This window comes from Pleurodeles waltl, chromosome 5, assembly GCF_031143425.1.
Source record: "Pleurodeles waltl isolate 20211129_DDA chromosome 5, aPleWal1.hap1.20221129, whole genome shotgun sequence".
In the NCBI taxonomy this organism is placed as follows: Eukaryota; Metazoa; Chordata; class Amphibia; order Caudata; family Salamandridae; genus Pleurodeles; species Pleurodeles waltl.
Window position 1 is genome coordinate 1,556,714,139 of NC_090444.1, and position 23,523 is coordinate 1,556,737,661.

Below are 23,523 nucleotides of genomic sequence, written 5' to 3' on the forward strand. Positions count from 1 at the left end.
TTCAGTTAGTGTTGTGTTCATGTATGCCCAAAATTAATTTCTCTAATTGATCAAGTTCCATTGTGAGCTTTAAGTCCTTGACTTGAAGATTGTCATATTTGGCAGGTGCACCAATATTGCTAGATTTTGTCACTGGCTGCTTATTATGAAACTATTTTTGAAATGTAGGTTCCCGAATGAATTTTAAAAACTCAATTATTACCTGACTATAATTAAATTTGATTGGTGCACAATATAATAGACCAAGAGATAGAATATAATTTTCTTAATGGGACAATTATATATTTGACAAATTGACTATTGTGTTATCGTTCACTATTTCTGTTTTTGTTTCTCGTTGTCCTTAGACGAAATTTCCCCATGCAATTCCCCGTAGGGATTTTGAACAGACTACAGCCGAAACCCCTGAATGCAATTACACAAAATTTGGCAGAAAGATAGACCTTGGTCCAGAAGAATCTGTTTTTGTTCTTTGGTGTAAATCAGTTCAATAGTTTTTAAGATATTTAAAGAAAAGAAAATATAAGCATCTAGGGATGCAGATCCTCCTTGGATTTGACAGATCTCATGATGATATCTGATTGGCTGCCAATACTTCAACCAGGAAGTGATGGAAGCCACTTTGGGACTTGGACTCAGCCGAGTGCCAAAAATAGTTAAAGAAAAAAAGAACAGGGCAGGGTAGTAATATCCTCATCCTGTAGGCCTGGTGACAAGGTCCCCCACCCACCAGGGCCAGAAAGCATTTAAAAACCATTTTCCAGTGAAAATTGTGGAGGATCCAGTGATCCCAGGAAAATGTTTAAAAAAACAACAAGTGCAGTCTCCCACACTTGTTTCTAGTTGAGTCCCCGGGTCGGCCCTGTCCTGGGGCCATATTTAATTGTTAATCATGAAAAGGGGCACATGTGGCCCCTCTCTCCATGGCTGATATTGACCCAGGAGACCACCACCTCCCTGGGCCCAGGCCAATGTGAAATTGAGTGGTGGGGGCTTCACGTCACCCCTCGGTAGGCCATTTACAGCCCTAGAGATAGCTACCCCGAGGCAAGGCCATAACAATATAGGGGAGGGAGGTCATGCAGACCACCCTCCTGAGTCTATTACAGCCCTGAAGACCACCACTTCCCCGAAGCCAACCTGCATTACAAAAATGGGGAAGGGGGGGCTGGGTGGGCTGGGTGGGCCCTCCTTCTGGGCCACTTTCAGGCCAGAGAACCACCACTTCTCTGGGGCATGGCTTTATTGTTAATGGGGAGGTGGCAGCGAGCCCCCCCTCCAGGGTGGTTTTCAGATGTCGGGACCACTACCTCCCCCGGGCAGCCCCTGTAATAGGAAAGGAGGGCTGGCATGCAGCCCCCCTCCTGGAGCCTTTATTCATCCTTGGAATTGCAACCTCCATGGCTGGCTTGCTATGTACTGAGATGCCCACCCTCAGGACATAGGATTTTGCTGTTGCTTGGCAGGAACTATGACAGCTTCTGTCGTTGTTTGAATCTTGATCTACAAAAGACTACTGCTTTAAGGATGACAGTACTTATGTTTATAGGTGACTATGCCAGTGCTACAACAAGTCACAACCGTCGTCCTAATCCTCCTGGCTCACAAGCAGCACCTCACTAAAAACCCAAACAGTAAAAAGTGATTTGTGGCAGCCTTTAAGCATGGACTCAAGAGTACAACATCTCAGGGAGTGTCGTGGTTAAACGGAGATTACCCCTTTCTCACATGAACAACATGTCTCAGTCAAACACACAGGCAATGAAGGAGATGCAGTAACGTTTTCAATTGGTTTTAGTAACAAAACTGCAATCTACATAAAGTTGCATGGGCTGCAATGATAAAGATAATGAACAGGGCAAGAAGCAGAATTGTGAACACGAGAGTAATTAATACAAAGACCCCCACCATCTTGCAATAACATAAAATGACATGAGATATGTCCTAATACGCTAGCATGATGAACCTAATCTCAAACCTAAAGATAGCTAGATGTGTTAAACCTAATCTGCCAATGCCATGTCCATGAGAAGAGCCCCCAACCCTTGTTACCTTGGAATGAGGTCTTTAGCTCAGACTCTGTAGGGGCACCAAGACTGGGTCAGCATCAAGGTGACGTGCAGCAGAGATAGCATTGACGGCATCTGGTAGGAATCCCTTCCCCTATCTGTCTGTGTAAGGTGCATTTATACAGATCTGCTCAGACTCTTGACGTAGGCTTGTTCCCAAACAATAGATAACTAGGCATGCTTGGGGCAGCAATTACATAAACAATTCCTCATAAGCACAAAGTGGGAAAGTACCTAATGTGAATACCCACATCTTATCTATCTTCTGGCACTGATAGTGACGCCTTAGCAGAGTGGCACTGATAGCAGCAAACTAAAACATTCTCCTAACTAAAAACAGTGCAGGCATCTTGGAAAGATATAATTAAATAATTGTGCTAAAACAGAGCTAGCTAAGTAGGGTAAAAGTAACTTGGTGACATGGGCACAGGTCTTTAAGTCAGTAGGCAAAGCTAACTCTTGCTTCCCATTAAAACAATATAGAATTCACTACACTTCCGCCAAGTGAGCGAGAACAGTAAGTTCACTCCCAGCAGGTGGGAGCAGGAAAACTGCTCTTGCCCACTGGGAGTGGACTTTTCATCTGAGTTTCTGCTCGTTGTCGAGTAGGTAGGAAAATTGATAAAAAAATTGCTTCTGCATGCAGGGTGCAGCATTTTGTGCTGCACCCTGCATGCAGGAGCAATGCTGCCTCTTGTTGAAGGTAGGGATCCGGCTGGGACCACGGGGGATTAAGGCTCCACACTGTGCCGTTCTGGATGGGACCAGGATACCCAGGAACAAAATCAGCACAGGGAGGGGCCCTGTGGCCCCATCTCCCTTTAAATAATTGTCTGGGACCTGGGGATGGGATCCCTGCGGTCAAAATCTGCCCAGGGAGAAGGGCCACATATCTCCCCTCCTCTTAAATTAATTGGCAGGGCCCCGGGGATGGGGTGTCCTGGGCCAAAATCATCCCAAGGAGGGGGCCATGTGGCCTCCTCCCCTTTCACAATTTAGCTGGATCCAGGGAAACCTGTTTTTTGAGAAAATAAGGTTAAAAATATAGTGATATCTGGACTGTTGGTATGCAGATATGCTCTGATTGGCCACTTTAAAGGGGACTAGTCATTCCCGATTGGCTCGCCTCAACATGGACAGCATGTTGTGGCAGCCATTACAGGACTCTAGGACATGGTCCTCATTGAAATGCATTGTAGTGAAATTCTGTTTTTGACGGTCACAAAAAGCAACACATTTAAAGGATGATAACAGGTTTTAGTCACAATATAAAACAGTTGTTGGTGGTATCCTACTTGGATGTTTGGTGAATTCTAAGGTGAAATTACCATGTGTAACATGCTGATCCTCTAATAGGATTTGATGAACGTTGTTTATGAGAAAATTGTTCCCTCTCATGATTTTCTCATTGAGGTTAAAGAAAGTACTTCAGAAGCCAAAATGAGAGGATATTTTCCATAAACTCACACTGTCTTTCCCAGCCAAATGAGAGCTAAGCCTAGAAAAATTAGTAAAATGTGTACTTCCAAAAGCAGCAACAGCCTGTCAGTTTATTCCCCAGTGTTATGCTGCAGCCTCCACACAGAGGGCTCTAATGAACAAGTAGCATCCTAACATTCTTATTTATGTCAAATGCTATAAAATATAAATATTTCTGTTAGAAATTAACAAAATAAAGGGGTCTATTTTGACATAGATATTATGGTTAGTACTGAAGAAAGCAAAATTAGGACACCTTTTCTATGAATTCCCAAATATCTTCCTCAACCATTTCAGCAAAACGTTTTGAAGGGCAGACAGAAAATGTGCTCTCAACACTAAGAGCAGTCTGCCACTTAAGTCCCTGGTGAGCAACCGGAGCTTTACCACAGCATTCTAATGAGCAACCACAGTCTTAACCTTCTGAAGATATGACAAAAGTGTGGCACACCTAAACAACATCTTGATGGAATCAAAGCTATAAAACTGAAAGCATTTTGTACAGTGGATAGTGTAGTACTATCTGCCCATACAAATATTTTTTGGTGCTGCCAACTCACTTTGTTCACTACCTTGTCATACCTCATAACAGTTAATTTTGTTATTACTGACCCGTTTTCTAATTTTACTATAGTTTTTTTGGCACTTTTTTAACATACTCATTGGTGGTACCTTCAGATTATGTATTTGTGCAGAGTATGGATATACCTTCAATCTAAAAGTATAAAATTCATCTCATCCTTTCTCAAAGTCAAAATCACATATGGTTATGTGAGAATGCACAGATTATGTTCTATATCCCTCAAATCCAACACAATCAAATTCACATATTCTACCTAATATTGGTATTGGAATATGCCTATGAAGTGATGACTAAGTGCATTTATGGTATAGGGATAGTATGCTCTTGATACTCAGAGCGGGGTAAAGCTCTATATGTAAAAATACAAATTGATTATTCTTTTCCACAATGGAGTGTTTTACACTCATTGCTTTCAGAAGGGTAGTTCTCTATATCTAAGGAAAAAAACTGCTTGTGCTTATTCACAATAAGATGTTACCAATACGATGTTGTTCTTAGTCAACTTAAACTGACTTCTTTCAAAAGGAATTCCCAGATGTAATAATTTCACCATCATGTGTCATGTGACAAAGTGACATATGCAGAGAAATTTGTCACATATTGGAAGCTGTGAATCACCCTATGGCCCTATTCTAGAGCTGGAAACATAATTTCTTCCAAATTATGCTAAGTGTATATTTAGATCATATAATAGATGAAAAGATTGTCACTTTTACTGATTCCAATCATCCATTCTAATCAAGTAGCATAGGAAAAAAGGTGACAAAGATCTCAATGAAAACTTCAGCAAATTAAAGGACAGCAAATAAAATACATTGCATCATAGATGACTGTGAAGTTCCTCATCACCATTCAACTCATGAGGTATCTTGGTTCTTAGCCTTATGATGGAATGTGACTCCAAACATCTTAGTTGTTGTACTCTATCACCTCATCTTTCATCTCTCCAAATACTGAATATACCAAAAAAGTGCATACTTGACCAATCTCTTCCAGGATGTGTTAAAAGATGCTTAGTCATAGCATAGGTCGTCTGCATTCTGCACCTCTCTAATATGTTCCAATATCTGTTTTTAAGGGGCATATGGTACTACCCACATATCTTTGTCCAAAATAACACTCTATCACATATACCACAAATGTGGTATCAGACGTGATCCTCTTTATAATTGTCACTTTCTTACTTTTGAGGTCCAAGAACTCTCATATTTTTGCAACGTCTGCATAGCACCTAGGGCAAGCCTATGTCGCAGCTGGGAACATAGCATGTATTTGCCAGGGGTTAATGTAAGCCTGGTTCAAATAATATAACTGAATGAGCTTGGAGCTTGACAACCGAGGGGTAAACTCCAGCACCCTACTCCAAGCTGAATCTGACAAAGGTGTCCCTAAGTCCCCATTTGTGTTCTGGGGGTTCTGCAACTTCGCAACGTGACCACTAGCTTATCCTGTGTACCAGGGCACCATGTAACAAAAAATGCCCAACTGGGAGGTTATATGTCTCTTGGAGTTCCAAAAAGGGACAACATTTCCCACCCACAAAAAGATCACCCAGTATCAAGACCCCAGCTGCCATCCTCTTGCGGAGCCCCGACCATCTCCCCAGGCACTCCCAGCTTCAGTCTACCAGCAATAGAAACTCACATGTGTATGACATTGTAGTGCTTGAGCCAAACCAAAGCATGCTGTTCTTATCAGAACATTCATGTTCCGCACCCTAGAAGCAGATACTGACTTCATCAAAACACTAGTTAACAACTTGTTAGATGATGGTCCTCCCTCACATAACCCCATGCCCTACCAGATATATGGCCTCCACTGTGTCACCCACTGTAGCTGCGCTGTTAAGTAAAAAAGCTCAAGAACCGGAGCCACTAGACCACCTTTCATCACCCGTAAGCACAACTTCCATATTGCCACACGGAATAGCAAAGTGCCCCAGTACAATGTCAGCAGTATACTACTGAGTTCCTGAAAGAACTTCTGGGGTAGCTCCAGTGGGAGAGCCACAAATAAATAAAGGAGATGGGGCAGCTCAACCATTTTTGATACAGCCACTAGGCTACTTACTGACAGTGGTAACGTGGTCCAGAAAGACAAAAGGCATTGCAAGCTTGCGACTGCGCAGCTGTGATTTCATTTGTTCAGTAAGTCTGCAGAGCAATAAATGGCTATCCCTAAATATCTGATAGTGTGCAATTCCCACTGCTGCTTAGGGGCCATAGGGAGATATCCACCACCTTTGAATACTCTGGAGAGAGTGGACACAAGACTTATCCCAGTTTACCTCCAGACCTGAATGGCAACCGAAGTCTGTCAACGTGGATGCAGCTCCCCCAAGATTGGAGTCTTCCCTTCTCAAGTACATCAGCATATCATCAGCGGTTAGGGAGAGATACATACTTTCAGAGGCAACTAGTAGACCGAGATATGGTGGCCCAAACGGACTGGGCATGCAAGGGGTTCCAGAACCAGGGCAAATAATAGTGAGGGCAAGAGGCTACTCTGACTGGTGCTCCGTTCCACCACAAAAACTTTGAAGACCAGTGGACCCTAGCCAATCGATCAGTATATAAAAGCTTCATCTACTTGATGAAGGGCAGTCCAAAGCCTATGCCTAACAAATTTGCATATAAAAATTCCCAATGGAGTGAATCAAATGCCTTTCAGATATCCACTGAGATTACCAGTGCAGTCACCGGCAACCGCTCTCAGTGGTCTAAAGCCAGAAATAGTTGATGGATTTTGGGCGAGGTGCTTCCATGGGGAATGAAACCAGTCTGATCAAAGTGAACCAAGGTGCTCATATGGGGAAGCGCCAGGTCACCAGTACTTTGATTAAAATGTTGTAATCAACATTAAGCATAGAAATGTGACGATAGGAGTCAAGGTGGATTGGGTCCTTATCATTCTTTAAATGGGATACGATAGCAGCCTCTCGTAAGGAAGAAGGGAGCCAACACTACTTCTGGGAATCATAGTAGAAAGTGACAAGTCTAGGGACAAGGAGTGAGGCAAATGCAGCATAGAATCGGTATACCATCCAAACCAGGTACCTTACCCATTGCCATATCCTCAATCTTACTGCATACTTCCTGCTCAGTAATGTATGCACCTAATCATTCTGCCACTGTGGCATTAAGGGTCACCAGGGAGGAGGCTATTATATAATTGAACAGGTCCACCACAAAATTAAAGACCCCCCATTATTCTCAGATACGGAACCTTCAATGACAGGAGAGGGGTCAGGCTAGACAAGAACGTAGATTGGTCCACATTCGGGGTGTAGCATTCAGTGGAGTCACATCCCCACCATCGAAGCAATCTGATACCATACCGAACATCCAGGTTGATGACTGCCCTGTCCAAGTGGAAGGGAACTCTAGGGCTTATCCAGTCAATGGAGTGCCCCTCAAAAATCAGAGTAAGTGTTAGCATAGTGTCATCTCTGTCAGTGCCCCTGAAGGGTCTGCCCCTGAGATTCCATAAGATCCATTTACTGTAGGAACCTAATATGCACTCCCTTATGCTTCAAATAAGATAGCATGTTATATCACTTGGAGTGGATCAGAAAAAAGGAGGCAGTCCACACACATTTCCCGCCAATCAAACTGGTCCCACCCCACCACTCCAAACATGAAGATACCACAACCACACACTCACCTGTGCAAGACTGTAAATTTAAAGAACAGAAAACACAACTAAATACAGTAATTCCAAACAAGACCCATGGACTGTGACTTGCAACCATCCTGTCTAAACAGCAGACAACACAAGGCCCACCAATGAGCCAACTAAAGGCTCAACTAGTTCTGTAACTGTTCCGTAACTCAAAGGTGTAATGGGGATGGAGCCGCCAGCTAAAAAGGAGGAAAAGACACCCAGAAAGACAGATTGTGAATTACACTTATAAGACGTAATAAGGTAATCCCTATGTTATCTTTAGGGAGAGATAGGCCATGCTGTAGTGAAAAATGACTTTGGGGGTTTTCAATACCAGGCCATGTAGAGCATAATAGTACATGTCCTGCCTTTTAAATATATTGCATGTTGCATGTTGCCCTCTAGGTTGCCCAAGGATTACCTTAGGGGTGACTTATTTGTATAAAAAGAGAAAGTTTGGGCCTGGCAAAAGGATTATTTTGCCAGATCGACCTGGCAGTTTAAAACTGCACACACAGGCTGTGGAAAAGCAGGCCTGAGACATGGTTAGAGGGCTACTTAAGTGGGTGGCACAACCAGTGCTGCAGGCCCACAAGTAGTATTTCATTTACATGCCCTGGGTACATGCTGTTACTTTCCCAGGGGCATATAAGTGAATTAAATTTGACAATTGGGGTTAAGCGAATGTTACCATGATTTACAGGAGTGAGCACAAGCACTTTAGCACTGGTTAGCAGTGGTAAAGTGCACAGAGACCTAAAGCCAGCAAACATGAGCTCAGAAAATGGAGAGAAGCAGGCAAAACGTTTGGGGGAATACCACCCTAAGACTGTCAGGTCTAATGTGTTCCCCCAACTGGAAGTTTGGAGAGCTAACGTACCCCTTGGGAGTTCTCTTCACTAAGGTGGAAGAACCTGGAGAGACCAACAGCATTGGCGTGTTCTGATCTTTGACGGTGTTCCACCGTAAAGTCTACTCTCTGTAAGAAGATGAACCACCTCAACAGTTTCAGATTTTTACCCCTGATCTGCATGAGCCATCTGTGGGGCCTGAGGTTAGTCTGAACCAGCAAGTGAGTCCCAAACAGGTATTGTCTAAACTTCTTCAGTGCCCAGACCACAGCAAAAACTTCCCTTACAATGGCACTCCACCCTTGTTCCTGTGGAAGTAACCTCCTACTAATGAAGGCTACTGGTTGGTCAAGGCCCTCGTCATTTAGCTGTGCTAAGACCACTCCTATGCCATGGTCTAAAGCGTCTGTATGCACAATGAATTACTTGGAGAAATCAAGTGCCTTGAGCACTGGTGCTCTACATATGGCTTCTGTAAGGGTGTCAAAGGCTTTCTGACAAGCCTCTGTCCAGATCACCAATCTGGGCTGCTTCTTCGAAGTCAGTTCAAGTAAGGGGGCAACAATGACACTGTAACCCTTAACAAATCTTCTGTAGTAGGTTGTGAATCGGAGGAAGGCTTTCACTTCTGGTTTTATCTGGTTGCCATGCCATGATGGTTTCAATCTTGGCCTGTAGAGGCTGCACCTTGCCTCCACCTACCAGGTGTCCCAAATATACCAATAAACCCTGTCCAATCTGGCACTTTCTGCGCTTATTGGTCAGGCCTACCTGTTGCAGGCCTCATGAAGGTGGTGCAGGTGTTCCTCCCAAATGGTACTGTAGACAGCAATGTCATCTAGGTAGGTGGTATAAAAAGCCTCCTTTCTGACAGCCAAGACCCTGTTAGCCAACCTTTGGAAGGTGGCAGAGTCATTTCTCGATCCAAAGAGCATCACCCAAAACTGGAAGTGACCCTCTGGATTGAAAATGCTTATCTCTCTTTAGCTCCCTAATTCAGGGCGATCTGTCAGTATCCTGAGGTCAAAACAAAGACACTGAGGAATTTGGCAGTACCTAACCTGGCAATGAGCTCATCAGCTCAAAGGATGAGGTATGCATCAGTCCTGGTGACTGAGTTGAGTCCTTTGTAGCCCATGGAGAACTGGACTTCTGGTGTAGTGCCTGGTGGGGCGGCCTTTGGTACCAACACAACAGGGCTGGACCTGGGACTTTTGGAGGGCTCAATCTCCCCTAAGGACAGCTGGAAGAGACTTCCTCCTTGATGCTGGCTCTCACCCTGTCTGGAAATCTGCAACTTTTGTTTCTTTATTGGGGGACTGTCTTCCATGTAAATATCACAGACACACAGATGTGTAAGTCCAGAGGTGAGTGAGAAAAGGGAAGCAAACTGTCCAAGCAACTGGTAACAGTCACCCCGCTGTTTTGGGGTCAGGGTTGTAGAGAGGTTGACACCCTCCACTGATCCATTGTGTTCTTGTGCAGAGAGGAGGTCAGGAAGAGGTTCACTCTCCTCTTCCACCACCTCATCTGTCACAAGGAGCATGCTCACTTCAGACCTTTCGAAGTGAAGCATGTTTACATGGAGTACCCTTGGGAGAATTTCAAGGGTCTGAAGATCCATCAGGTGGGTGGTCTTCTTCTTGCACTTACTGATCTCATATGGGCTGGTCCAGCGGTCCTGGAGAGCCAGTGGCTCTACTAGTTTTATGATCCACAGAGTGACCTTCTGGTCATACCAGAACTTTTTCACTTCTTAGTTGGCCTCAAGATTGCTTGTCGCCTTTTAGCGGAAGCAATTGTATCTGGTTGCGGAGGGCCAGCATGTAGCTGACCACATCCTGGGAGCACATTCTTGGGAGCTTTCTTCCACCCCTCCTTAATAAGGTTCAGAGTTCCCCTAACAGGATGCCACAGAGGAGTTTAAAGGGGCTGAACCCTACTCATTTCAGTGACACCTCCCTGTAGGTGAAGAAAAGGCATAGCAAGATGGTGTCCCACTACACCTCATTTGCTCAAGCAGGACCATACTATTCATGACCTTCAAGGTCTTATTGAATCTCTCCCCAGTACAATTGGTTTGAGGATGATAGGGTATGGTGAACTTGTAAGTTACACCACACTCATCCCACATGGACTTCATGTACGCAGACATGAAGTTAGTTAATCTGTCAGACACTACCTCCTTTGAGAACCCCACATCAGTAAAAATTCCAATCAGATCTCTAGCCCCCACGAGTGCAGTCACTAACCTAAAAGGTTGTGCCCCTGAGTAGAGGGTGGCTTGGTTCACCAAGACCAAAACAAACCTATTGCCTAAAGCTGTCTTGAGGTCCAAGGATCCTATGATGTTGATGCCTCCTGTTTCAAAGGGGATGGTAATGACTAGCAGTAGGGTTAGGTGAGCTTTGAGCTTTTTTCATGACTTCCCTCTGGCATGACAGGATGGAAAAGACTTGCAAAATGCATCTGAGGCTGTCTTCATCCTAGGCCAACAGAAGTGTGAGACTGGCGAAGGTCTTGTGTTGCCTCAAATGCCCTGCCAGGGGTATTTCATGAGCCAAACTCAGTAGGAAGGCCTTTTAACACTGGAGACCACCAGAAAACATGTTGCCCCAGAACCAGGATCCTTAGGCTTGCTATAGAGGAGATCATGCTCCCACTATATTAGGTGATCCCCAGAGGCTTCACCTGCTGCATGAGCTGAGGCCTGGTGCCTCAAGCTCTCAAGGGTGGGACACTCTTTCTGCGCTTGGCAGAGTTGCTCCCTGGTAGGTCCACCCTCCACTTGCCAGCTGGCATGCTCAGGTAGGTCGGCTAAGGGGCCTCCTCCTCAGGGACCCCATCGACTTCTACCACAGGAACTTCAGGAACTGTTTTCCTGCACCCCTTTCCCTCTCCTTGGCAGCTGTCTGGGCCATTGAACCAGGCTCCAGACCCCCTTGAGTCCCTTCCTGGGCAGCCATGGACCATGTGTCCAAAGGACCCATTCAGGCAATCCCATCATCCCCAACTGAGACCTGTCCTCTACCTTCCTCCAGTTAGTGTGCTCCAGGCTGTTGCCTAACAAACAATCAACCGGCATGGCAGGGCTCAAAGCATCTTTCAGAGAATCTGAGACTCTCCCCACTCAAAGGGAACCACAGCCAGCAGTAGATAGCTCTCACAATTGTAGGCGACTTTGACTTGGTGGAATGTGTTAGGTAGGACCTGCTCTGCAGACACCAGCTGACACTTGACAGTTGTCATGCTGGCTCTTGTGTCTCACAGAGCCTCCACTAGTTGCTCATTAATGGTGATCCACTGCCTATTCTTTGAAGTAATAGAGGGCATTCGGGCATTTGGCACCATTTCTCTATCCATAGGGAAACTAGGGTCACCTCTTTCTGTCTCCCAAAACTAACTGGAACAACCTCCTCCCCAAACCCTACACTCACCAACTTAGGTGCCTGACCTCAGTTGGGGGGGTGTTCCCTCTTGAAATACTTGGGACCATTTTGGAGTATCCATACCTGTAGCACTTGGTACATTGGGGTACAAACCTCCCTGTCTTATGATCAAAGAGCCCCTTCGTCTGAGGATCAGACTGGGACTGGTTACCACTACTCCCTTTGGACTTATTTTGGTGGCCTTTTGCTTAACTACTTGTTTTTAGGTTTTTCTTCCCCCCACTTTGTTCTGTTGGGATCTGTGACCAGCTTTGTGGGTGTCCCCCTCAGATACCAATTTGGACACTGTGGTGATAGCCCAGAGGTCCGCCTCCTCAGCAAGCTTGCTGGTGTCAGTCACCTTACTGTCAACTAGGTGCCAGTGCTTTATTTTGTGGCAACTGGTTCTTTCCAAGTGACAGTGGGCTTGGCAGCAGGAATGTCACAGCCAATGTTCTCAATAGTGCTGGCAAGGGTTTTGTTTGCCTTGGTCAAACACATGTGCAGCTACATCGCATCCCCCCAAGTCCAAGTGTAAGATTTGGCCACTGTGAAGGCTGGATTCTATGCAATGAGACATATACAAAATATTATTGGGGCAATTGACAGAACACATATTGCGTTTGTCCCCCTCGGCACAATGAACAGGTATTCAGAAATCGGAAGAGTTTACACTCACTCAATGTGCAAATGGTGTGCCTGGAGGACCACTACATCTCCCACGTCACTGCCAAGTATCCTGGTCGGTGCATGACACCTTCATCCTGAGGAATAGCATAATCCCAAATATGATGGCACATCTACAGAGGCACAGGGTGTGGCTAATAGGAGAGCCAGAGTACCTACCCGATGTATGTCAGTGTATGCCTTCTGGAGTCATTCTCCATAACATTGTGTAAGGCTAATATTTGTCCTTCAATACTTGCAGGTGACTCTGGATACCCAAACCTATTGTGGCTCCTGACCCCTGTGAGGAATGCCAGGACAGGGACTGAGATTCAGTATAATGATGCACATGAGCGAACCAGGCGGATCACAGAATGTACCTTCTGCCTCCTAAAGGCCAAGTTCAGATGCCTCCATCTGAGAGGTGGATGCCTGTTGTACTCCCCGAAGAAGGTTTGCCAGCTGGTTGTAGCATGCTGCATGTTGCACAACCTGGCCCTCAGACAACATGTACCTTATCTGCAGGAGTAGGAGATTGAGAATGCCCCTGTGGCAGCAGTGGACTTTGAGGACAGTGATGATGAGGAGGCAGAGGATGAGGATGTGGACAACAGAACATCAGTTATACTGCAGTACTTCCAATGACACACAGGTGAGACAGTGGAACTGACCATTCCTCAGATTTTTTTATTCTTTCAGTGTGGCTGTTACATGACAGTCAATTGCTTTTCATCTCAACTAACTGTCATCTATGCCTTCTCATTTTGCAGATGTTGGTGTTCTACCAACTGTGTATTGATGTGATGATTACAGACAGCTACAGGTCATTATGTATATACTATCACAGTGTTCATGGCATTTGCACAAGATGTAAGTGTTACCATAATTGCACATTTTCTTCACATAAAGCACTATCAGTCAAGTTGTGTTCAAGGTTGTTTATTGTAGTGAAATTTATAGACGGAATAGTGCAGTGGAATGGGGTGATGGTAGAGGTGAGTCCAGGGTATTGGTCCAGTCTGTTTGTAGCACAGGTCTAGTGTCCAAGGGGTCATAGGAAGGGGAGCAAAGGCAGTTCAAATTGGATAAGGTAACAGAGTAGGACACAAGGGGGAAATTCAGGAGAGTCTCATTTCCTGGCGGTGGTTTTGGTCCTGGCAAGAGTCACTGGCATCTGTCTTGGTTGCTAATTTGGACACTGTGGTGCTAGCCCAGAGGGAACATTTGCAGGGTGGTTTACCTTCTGCAGGGAGAGGGGTGCTGATGGCCTGTGGGCCCTGTGGCAGGGCCTCCTGTCCACTAGCTGCAACATATGTGGTGGGCTGTTCAGTTGACTGACTAGTGGAAGGGACCAGCTGGTCTGCTGTATATTCCCTCATTATGTTGGCCATGTCAGCCAGCACCCCTGCTATGGACACCATGGTGGTGTTGAGAGCCTGCAAATCTTTCCTGATCTCCTGATGGTGTACCTCCTGCAGCCGCTGGTTCTCCTGCATGATGTCAAGAATCTGGCCCATCTTGTCCTGCGATTGTTGGTAAGCCCCCAGGACATTAGTGAGTGCCTTCAGGACAGTTGGTTCCCTGAGCCTGTCCTCCGCCTGGCGCACAGCTGTCCTCCCAGTGTCCCTATCCCCCTGTGGCTGTGTCCCCTGAATAGTGTGCCCACTGCCACTAACTGCAGGACCCTGATTGTCTTGGCTGTAAGATGTGGACTGGGGCCCCTGTACAGGTGAGCACACTGCTGATTGACATGTCCTGGGGACAGAGGTGTGGGGTTGTTGGGTCGGTGCTGTGGTATTGGATACTGAGGGGGGAGGCTCTGTGGTGGACTGGGAGTGGGCTGGGGTGGCTGACTGACCAGTGGCCCCTGATGGGCCAGGAAGTTCATTCAGATCCAGATGTCCAGAGTTACTGTCATCACTGGGGGCATCTTCTTTTGGGGGACTGGACAGCCGTGGCACCTCCTTGCCGCTGGGATTGGATGGGGCACCTGCAGGGATGTAAGTGATGTATTATGCATCATGTCTGTGACATATTCTACATCCCTAGCTTCCCCTATATCGTTGCCATTGCCCTGCCCCTTCTGTTTGTGTGTGATGATGGATTGTGGGATTGTTAGTTCTCCATGCTGTGCATGCATAGGTGGTGGGTGTACATGGAGGGCCGGGAGGGCTGTACATGCAGTGGGTATGGCATGCAGGGCTTGGCATTGGGGTTAGTCAGATGTGTGGGTGCACTGTGTGGGATGGAGTGGAGTGATGGGAGTCAGGGTGAGGAGGTGAGATAGAATGCAGGTATGGAGGGTGATAGTTCGTAAATGTTGACTCACCAGTGTCCAGTCCTCCGGATACTCCAGTGAGTCCTTAAGGATGCAGTATTGCAAAGACTTGCTCCTCCCATGCTGTCAGCTGTGGGGGAGGAGGTAGCGGTCCACCACCAGTTCTTTGGATGGCGAGCTGGTCCCTTGCTGCCATGGAACGTACCTTCCCCCATGGCTGTTCCACCTCTCCTGGATGTCATCCCTTTTTCTTGAATGCTGTCCCATGGTGTTCACCCGGTCCACAATTATCCGCCATAGCTACATCTTCCTTGCTATGGATATTTGCTGTACCTGTGCTCCATACAGCTGTGGCTCTACCCTGACTATTTCCTCCATGACCCAAAGCTCCTCATCGGTGAAACGGGGGTGCCTTTGTGGGGACATGGGTGTTGTGTGGTGTGTGTTGTGCAGTGGGTGTTGAATAATGTGGTGGGGTGTGGGGTGCGTGACAGATGGCTGGATGTTAGTGGTGTGTGCAGTTGTGCCTGTGATTTGCGTGTTTGTCTCTTGGCTATTTTTTGTGTTTGAAAAGGGTTGTGGGGGTGTGTTTTATAGTGCTTTGGGTGGGTGTGTGTGTATTAGTGTTAGGTGTGTGTTTTTGGTATTGGCCTATGTTGTGTTGTTCTGTATTTGAGCGGCCATTCTGACCGCGCCGGTGTCTACTGCCAATGGCTTACCAAAGTTGAATGTCCGCTGTGGTGATTTGTGGGTCATAATGTGGTGGGCATTGTTTTGTTGGCGTGACGATGTGGGTGTTTGTACCAACAGTTTAACACTTATCTTTGGTCTGGCGGAAATGTGTTTGTGGCAGTATTCTGTTGGTTTAGTTTGTGTGTGTCATAATATGGCAAATGGATGTTCGCCTCTGCGACTATATTTTGACAGCCGTCACTGCGGCGGAAAGCAGGATTTATCGCCAATGTCATAATGAGGGCCTATATGTTATTTTTCAGTGACTTTCCTGTGACAACCCAAGTAACAGAAGAAATAAGATTGTTCGCTCTTCTTTTATTTACAAATTGTCTTGGAAAACCAAAATGACATTTGGTTTAATGTTTGGATTTGTTTTTAAATATACATAATCAGTACTTTCCACATTTATGACTCTGAAATGTGTCAACTTTTTCAAACACTTTAGTATTTTTTTCCTTATTAGGGATTTCACAAGGAACATACTGCTCAATAAAATTAAGAACAGATCCATCTGAGTCATAGCCATATTTTGGAGCATTTCCAATCCACAACATCATATGCATGTGAGGTGCATCTCTTGCTTGGTACTCTTTTTTTCAAAAGGAAACAACAAATCCTCCTAGAGAATATTTTTCTTTGTTAAATACTTAAGCATAGTATTGAATTTGGGATTAAAAAATCTGCAAACATTCTCTGGATCCAAAGAGACAGTATACCAGTTGTGTTTAAGGCAACATCTGTAAGACTATTGTTTGCTTCAAGTAGGAAACTGAGAAAGTCATCACATAAGTATTCAGCACAAATAAAAGTGAGAAACCAACCAGGTCGTCTCAAATTCCTCAACATCATACTTCATCATGTCTTCGGAACCAATATTCATTTGTATGTCACTGGCAGGCCATTATGTTGATTAAGTTATATTTAAGGTTTCCGTCATTAGTTTCCACCTCCTGTAGAAAATCTTTAGCTGTTTAGGTATTAAATCCAGTTCCGCTTTTCATAATATGCTTAACAGCATAAGAAGTCACCAATAATTCACTTTCCTATAAGAAAGTAAAGTTGTAAGAAATAATCTGGTGAAAATGTCAGACCTCTAAATATAGTCTTGTTGAGTGATATTCAGAAGCAGATATTTGAACAGGGGGATCATCATATCACCCTAGTTTTCCTGTTGGAAATCAATGCAGATAACATCTAGCTTTTAAAGTTTTATTCCCATATACTAACTGGGTGTCCTATAGCCTCTCTCTTTTGATACAGTTCTAACGCATCACCCATCAGAGCTTTAGAAAAAAGTGAAGGTATACTGTAGTGCTCATAAATTTGCTCTGAGTGTTTTTTTTTTTTTTTTTTAAACTGGCCAATTTTATTTTCATATGTGAATGGCAGCTCCGTAGAAGGAATAAAGTCATGAAACTCCATATTTTTGTAGAGGATGTTGTTTTTACCAAGGTACAAATGGCATCTTGTATGTCTGTGATACTTATTCATTCTTGCCAATTTTTGTGTGTTTTTTTGTTACGACTCCAGGGCGAAATCAACAGGTGGTGGTGACCGCCAACAGCCAGACGGAGGACAATGTACCGCCCACCGTATAATGACAGTCCAATCCGCCACCGTTTCTGGGGCGGTACCAACAACATCAAAAGCCTAGCGGAAACACTGCAGTGAAGGGAAACGACTCTCCTCTGGACACTCAAGGAAGAACCACGCCGCCATGGAGCCCGAGTTGCATGTCTTCCCCATGCTTTTCTACCTTCTGCTCTACTACGAACACCAACGCCGGCAAAGACAACCACGGTGAGTACTGCCACCTAGCACACAGGGGGGGAGGAAAAAGAGAGTGACACACACACACACACACAGGCAACACCCCCAACACCATACACACAAGCAGATGCACTAACATTACATATTCACCCCGTAACCCTCAGGAATAATGCAAGGACAACTACTATAGTGTAAAAAGGCTGTAATCAGATAAATATTGGTGAAATTCGTGCATCCAAATAAAAATGTATGTACATATTTACAGTGCAAAGGACACTGCCCAGTCCTCAATGTCCCTTGGCCACAGGGCCACATCGCAAAGTCCAAGGCCCAACCTCACTCCTGCAACAACACGGAGAGAACACTGCAGGGGCATCAGGTTGAAAATAGACAGGCACCTCAGGAGGACGGGGAATGGGGGGCACCTCAGTCGGAAGATGGAACACCACTGGTCCTAGAGGGGGCAACATGCCCTGTGCTTGGTCCTGGGGAGTGCAAGGCCACAGTCTCTCAAGTGAGTGATTTGCCCACATGCTCTGGAGGGGGCATTGTGCCCAGTGAATTTCATCCTGTGGAGGATGGGGTGAGTGGATGGCTTCTTCCACTGGTTCTGGAGAGGGCATTGTGCACAGTGAGCTTCATCCTGGGAAGGATGGGGTGAGTGAATGGCTTCTCCACTGGTTCTGGAGGGGGCTTTGTGCCCAGTGAGCTTCATCCTGCGGTGGATGGGGTGAGTGGATGGCTTCTCTACTGGTTCTGGAGGGGGCACTGTCCCAGTGAGCTTCATCCTGTGGAGGATGGGGCGAGTGGATGGCTTCTTCACTAGTTCTGGAGGGGTCATTGTGCCCAGTGAGCTTCATCCTGTGGAGGATGGGGTGAGTGGATGGCTTCGCCACTGGTTCTGAATGGGGCATTGAGCCCAGTGAGCTTCATCCTGGGAAGGATGGGGTGAGTGGATGGCTTTGTCCACTGGTTCTGGAGGAGGCATTGTGCCCTGTGATGCAGATCGTGGGGAGTGCAAATTCACCGTCTGTCCCCTGGGTGTCAGACCCACAGGATTTGCAGGGGCCAGGACGCACAACAGCCCATGGATGCAGGACTACACACTGACCGCTGACGGTGACGGCTGCTCAGTGGTGGCAGTGGCAGTGCTGCTGTTGTCGGTTCTGGCAGTGGTGGGGGGAGGCTCCAGCCCTTCCCCTGCAGCCTCGGATGGCTGCCCACTGGGGCTGCTGCTGCTGGCAGTGGTGCTGGTGGTGGTGCTAGCAGTGGTGGGGGGAAGCTCCAGCCGATCCCCTGCAGCCTTGGACGGCTGCACAACCATGGTTGTTGGTGGGGGCTCTGACTGAGTCCCAGCACCAGGGCTCCTGTCCTTTTTGCCTGCTGGTGCAGGCCCCTTGCCCTTCCTGACAGCAGCTGGGGATGGCTCCTTGCTCCTTTTGGTAGCTGCCAGGGATTGCTCCTTGCCCTTCCTTTTACCAGCTGGGGGTGCCTCCTTGTCCTTCTTTACAGCAGCTGAGGGTGCCTCCTTGACCTTCTTTGCAGCAGCTGGGGGTTCCTCCTTCCCCTTCCTTACAGCACTTGGTGCAGGCACCCTATAGGTGTGGCTGGCTGGTGCCCAGGATCCTCTCCCACCTGGTATAGCTGTGGGCACTACTGTGCCCCTGGACTGGGTGGCTGAGGTGCTTGGCTGGGTTCTGACCACCCTGGCCTGACGTGAGGGATGGGGGAGGGCTAGGGAAAAGGTCAAAGGTGGAGAGGAAAAGCTTCTTAGGGACATTGGTACAAGAAGAGGGAGATGGTTTGGGAGTGGAGGTAGAGGGAGTGGTTGTAGGAGGTGTCTGTCTGCTCTGGTTGGTAGCAGGTGCATGGGCTGGATGCTGTTGTGAGGTGGATGGCTGCTGGGTGTCTGAGTGCTTGCGTTTGTGTACTTTGGGAGGAAGGGGCACAGACACAGTGGGAGAGGACACAGGGCACATGTGCATTGAAGTGGGGGTGGTGACTGCCAGTGAGGGGCGTGTGCTGATAGGTGTGCTGGTGATGGGGGTAGTGGGTGAGGATGTAGTACATGCAGGTGTGAGTGTAGACAAAACTGGGAGGGAGGTGGATGATGAGGAGGAGGGGGCCACAGTAGAGGCAGTGGATGTTGGTATGTCTGCATCTGGATGGTGTTTGTGTGAGTGCCTGTGGGATGAAGTGTGGTGCTTGTGTTTGCCATGTCCACTCATGTTTGTTGTCCTGGGTGCCTGATCGTCTGCCTGTGTGCTTGGGATAGGTTGGGGTTGAGGGGAATGGTATTGGGTAGAGGAAGTTGGAGGGGGAGGCTAGAAACAGGGACAATGGCTGCCATCAGAGAGGAGGCCAGAGACTGGATTGATCTATGTTGGGCCATCATGCCAGTGTGAATGCCCTCCAGGAATGCATTTGTCTGTTGTATTTGGGCTGCCAGCCCCTGGATAGCATTCACAACGGTAGACTGCACAACAGAGATGGATCGCAGGAGGTCAATAGCCTCCTCACTCAGGGCAGCAGGGCTCACTGGGGCAAGACCTGAGGTGCCTGGGGCGAAGGAGATGCCCACCCTCCTGGGTGAGTGGGCATGGGAAACATGCTGAGGGGCTGCTGAGAGGGTGGGGCTGGTACAGGGTGGCGGCTGTACCTGTAGCTGGGGTGGGCACAGAAGTGTCCACCACCACCAGGGAGCTTCCATCGGAGGAGGAATCCATGTCCGAACTGTCTCCTCCTGTCTCTGCTGTGATGCTTCCCTCGCCCTCTGTCCAACTGGTACCCTCACCGTCAGTGGATTTGGCCTCCTGGGCCCTGTGGGATGCAGCTTCCTCCATCGCAGGTGCCTCAGCTCCTCCGCCGGGTGATGCTAATGCACATAAGGGCAGGGTGACAAAACAAAAAAGGGGGGAAGAGACAAAGGATACACTTGGTCAATGGCAGCAACAACACCGCCGTTGGTGTACATGACACACACACACACAGAGAACAGCCCTACGCACTAGACAATGCACTACCAGTCACAATGCTAGTCACCAGGCCATGGATAGGGACACCTAACGCCAATTGCAGTATACCTGAGACCCACAGACCCCTACCAAGTGGTGGATCCCTACTAACTTGGTTGGAGGTATTTTACATCAGAACCCTGCTCAACATGGGAACTACTCTGCAATGTCAAACTTGGCCTAGGGGAACCCACAGGCCCACATCCTCCACCCGGGTACCACCACACCAGGTGCAAGTTGTATATTAGGGCACTGTCCTCACCCCCTTGTTGCTGCTGTGATGCCTCCAAGAACCCATCCCGCTCTGGATAGGCCACTGCCAGTAAGCGGGCCACCAGTGGGGTCAGGGTTCGACGGGCACCTCTTCTTCGTTGGGAGGCCATCCCCAGCTGGGCCTCTGCCGTCTTCCGTGCCCAGCGTCTCAGGTCCTACCACCGTTTGTGAGAGTGGGTGCTCTGCCTGCCGTAGACCCCCATGGTCTGCACATCCTTGGCGATGGCACGCCATATTCCCTTATTCTGATGCGCCGACCTGCAGGGAAATGGACACAGGGAAAGGTATTATTCTGACCATCCTGCCTGTTACACTCATGGCTCACCATGCCCCTTCCCATCCCCATTAGCACGGACAAGACCCACCATACATGCAGCACGCTGCCCATGGCCCATCCACCAACCCCCCCACATGAGGCCTTCACACACAGCACTCCATGCATTCACGCCCCATGCATCGTACTCACTGTGTACCCACCTGTTGCTGTGGGGGCCCATACAGCATTCCGTACTGGTGTAGGACCCCATCCACCAGTCACTCCAAGTCCGCCGAGGTGAAGATAGGGGCCCTTTTTCCAGTGACACGAGCCATGGTCAGTTCCAGACACAAGTCACAGCAGCACTTGCAGTGTAGGTCCTCTCCTGTTGAAGGTCAGGTAGCAAGTGAGAGAACAGATAGAAAATGGCGGTGACGTCCGCGGCGGTGCATACCATCACCTCTGGCATACATCACCATTGGCCACTGTACCCCATAGGGCCCAATGTTAACCAATGAGGAGTTGCACAGTGGTTTTCGACCGCCTCCCGTAACGACGCTCGTCAGCGGAATCACCTCATTTCCACCTGTGCCTCAATACAGGACAAGTAGATGCCATTTCAGGGGGGGTGCAGGCCATGGCTCCTAACTGCACCTAACAAGGTTGAAACATTGAAAAACAGGTCATTCCTATGTATACATTTCTGTACAGTTGATTTTCAATGTTTCAACCATATTTAAATCATTTGACATACTCCATACTTGTATTTTTTCAAAGGGTGTTTATTTCAGTGCTAAGAGGTAGAAGGGGATGAGCATTGGGCTGGGGGGATGATGGAGGAAATTCCAAGTTGGAGTCCAGTCTATTTGTATCACAGGTGCATTGTCCAAGGGGATATAGGAAGGGGAGCAATGGCAGTTCAAGGTGGACAGGGTGACAGAGTGGTACACAAGGGTGACAATCAGGAGAGTCTTATTTCTTGGCGGTGGTCTTGGCAGTAGTCTCTGGCTTCTGCCTGGATTGCAGGAAACATTTGCCGGGTGGTTCACCTTCTGCAGGGGAAGGGTGTTGGTGGCCTGTTATTACTGTGACGGGCCTCCTGTCCACTAGCGGCAGCAGAGGTGGAGGGCTGTTCATTTGTTTGGCTAGGGGCAGAGGCCTGGTGGGGTGCCACTGCCTCCCTCATAGTGTTGGCCATGACTGCCAGCACCCCTGCAATAGAGACCTGGGTGGTGTTGATGTCCTTCAAGTCCCCCCGATCCCCAGATACAATCCCTCCTGCAGCCACATGTTCTCCTGCAACTTGTCCAGTATCTGGCCGATTGTCTCCTGGGAATGTTGGTATGCTCCCAGGATCGTGGTGAGTGCCTCCTGGAGAGTCGGTTCCCTGGGCCTGTCCTCCCCCTGTCTCACAAAAGTCCTCCCAGCTTCCCTGTTGTCTTGTGCCTCTGTCCCCTGAACCGTGTGCCCACTGCCACTGACCCCAGGTCCCTGATCGTCCTGTGTTTGTGGGGTGTCCTGGGGTCCCTGTAGTGGTGGACACACTGCTGATTGATGTGTCCTGGGAACAGAGGTATGGGCCCACTGGGTGGGTGCTGTGTTGGTCTTTCCTGAGGGGGGAGGCTCTGTGGTAGTGGGAGGGTGTGCCTGGGTAATTGACTGTCTGGTGATACTTGATGGGCCAGGTTGTTCATCCAGATCCAGGCAAGGAGAGCTGCTGTCATCTCTGTGGGCTTCTTCTGGGGGGGGGGGCTGGATGTTGTTGGCACCTCTTCGCAGGTGACATTGGCTTGGGGACCTGTAGGGATGTAAATGCAGTGTTATTGTTTCTGCGTGTGACATCATGTGCATGGGTGTGTTGCCCTCTATGGTCGTTGTTGCCCTGCCAGATTTGCCTTTGAATGAGTAGCTATTTGATGGGCTCGGTGATTCTCTCCAGTGTGCATGCAGTGGTGATAGGTATCCATGCAGGTCTGTGAGGGGTGTCCATGTATTGGGATGAGTGGGTTGTGATGGTGGGGTATGTGGGAGGTGGTAAAGTGATGGGAGTGAGGGTACAGTTGAGGGTTTGTGATGGCATGCAGGTAGGGGGGTGATAGTAACAGAGATTTGAATGACCAAAGTCCAGTCCTCCTACTCCTTCCAGGCCCTTGGGATGCATGATTGCCAAGACTTGCTCCTCCCATGTTGTTAGTTGTGGGGGAGGAGGTAGGGGTCCACCGCCAGTCCTCTGTACAGCTAGTTGGTGTCTTGCTGCTGTGGAACGTACCTTCCCCCGTAGGTCGTTCCACCTCTTTCTGATGTCGTCCCTTGTTCTGGGGTGCTGTCCCATGGCTTTGACCCTGTCCACGATTCTCCACCATAGCTCCATCTTTCTAGTAATGGATGTCTGCTGCACCTGTGCTCCAAATAGCTGTGGCTCTACCCGATGATTTCCTCTACCATGACCCTCAGCTCC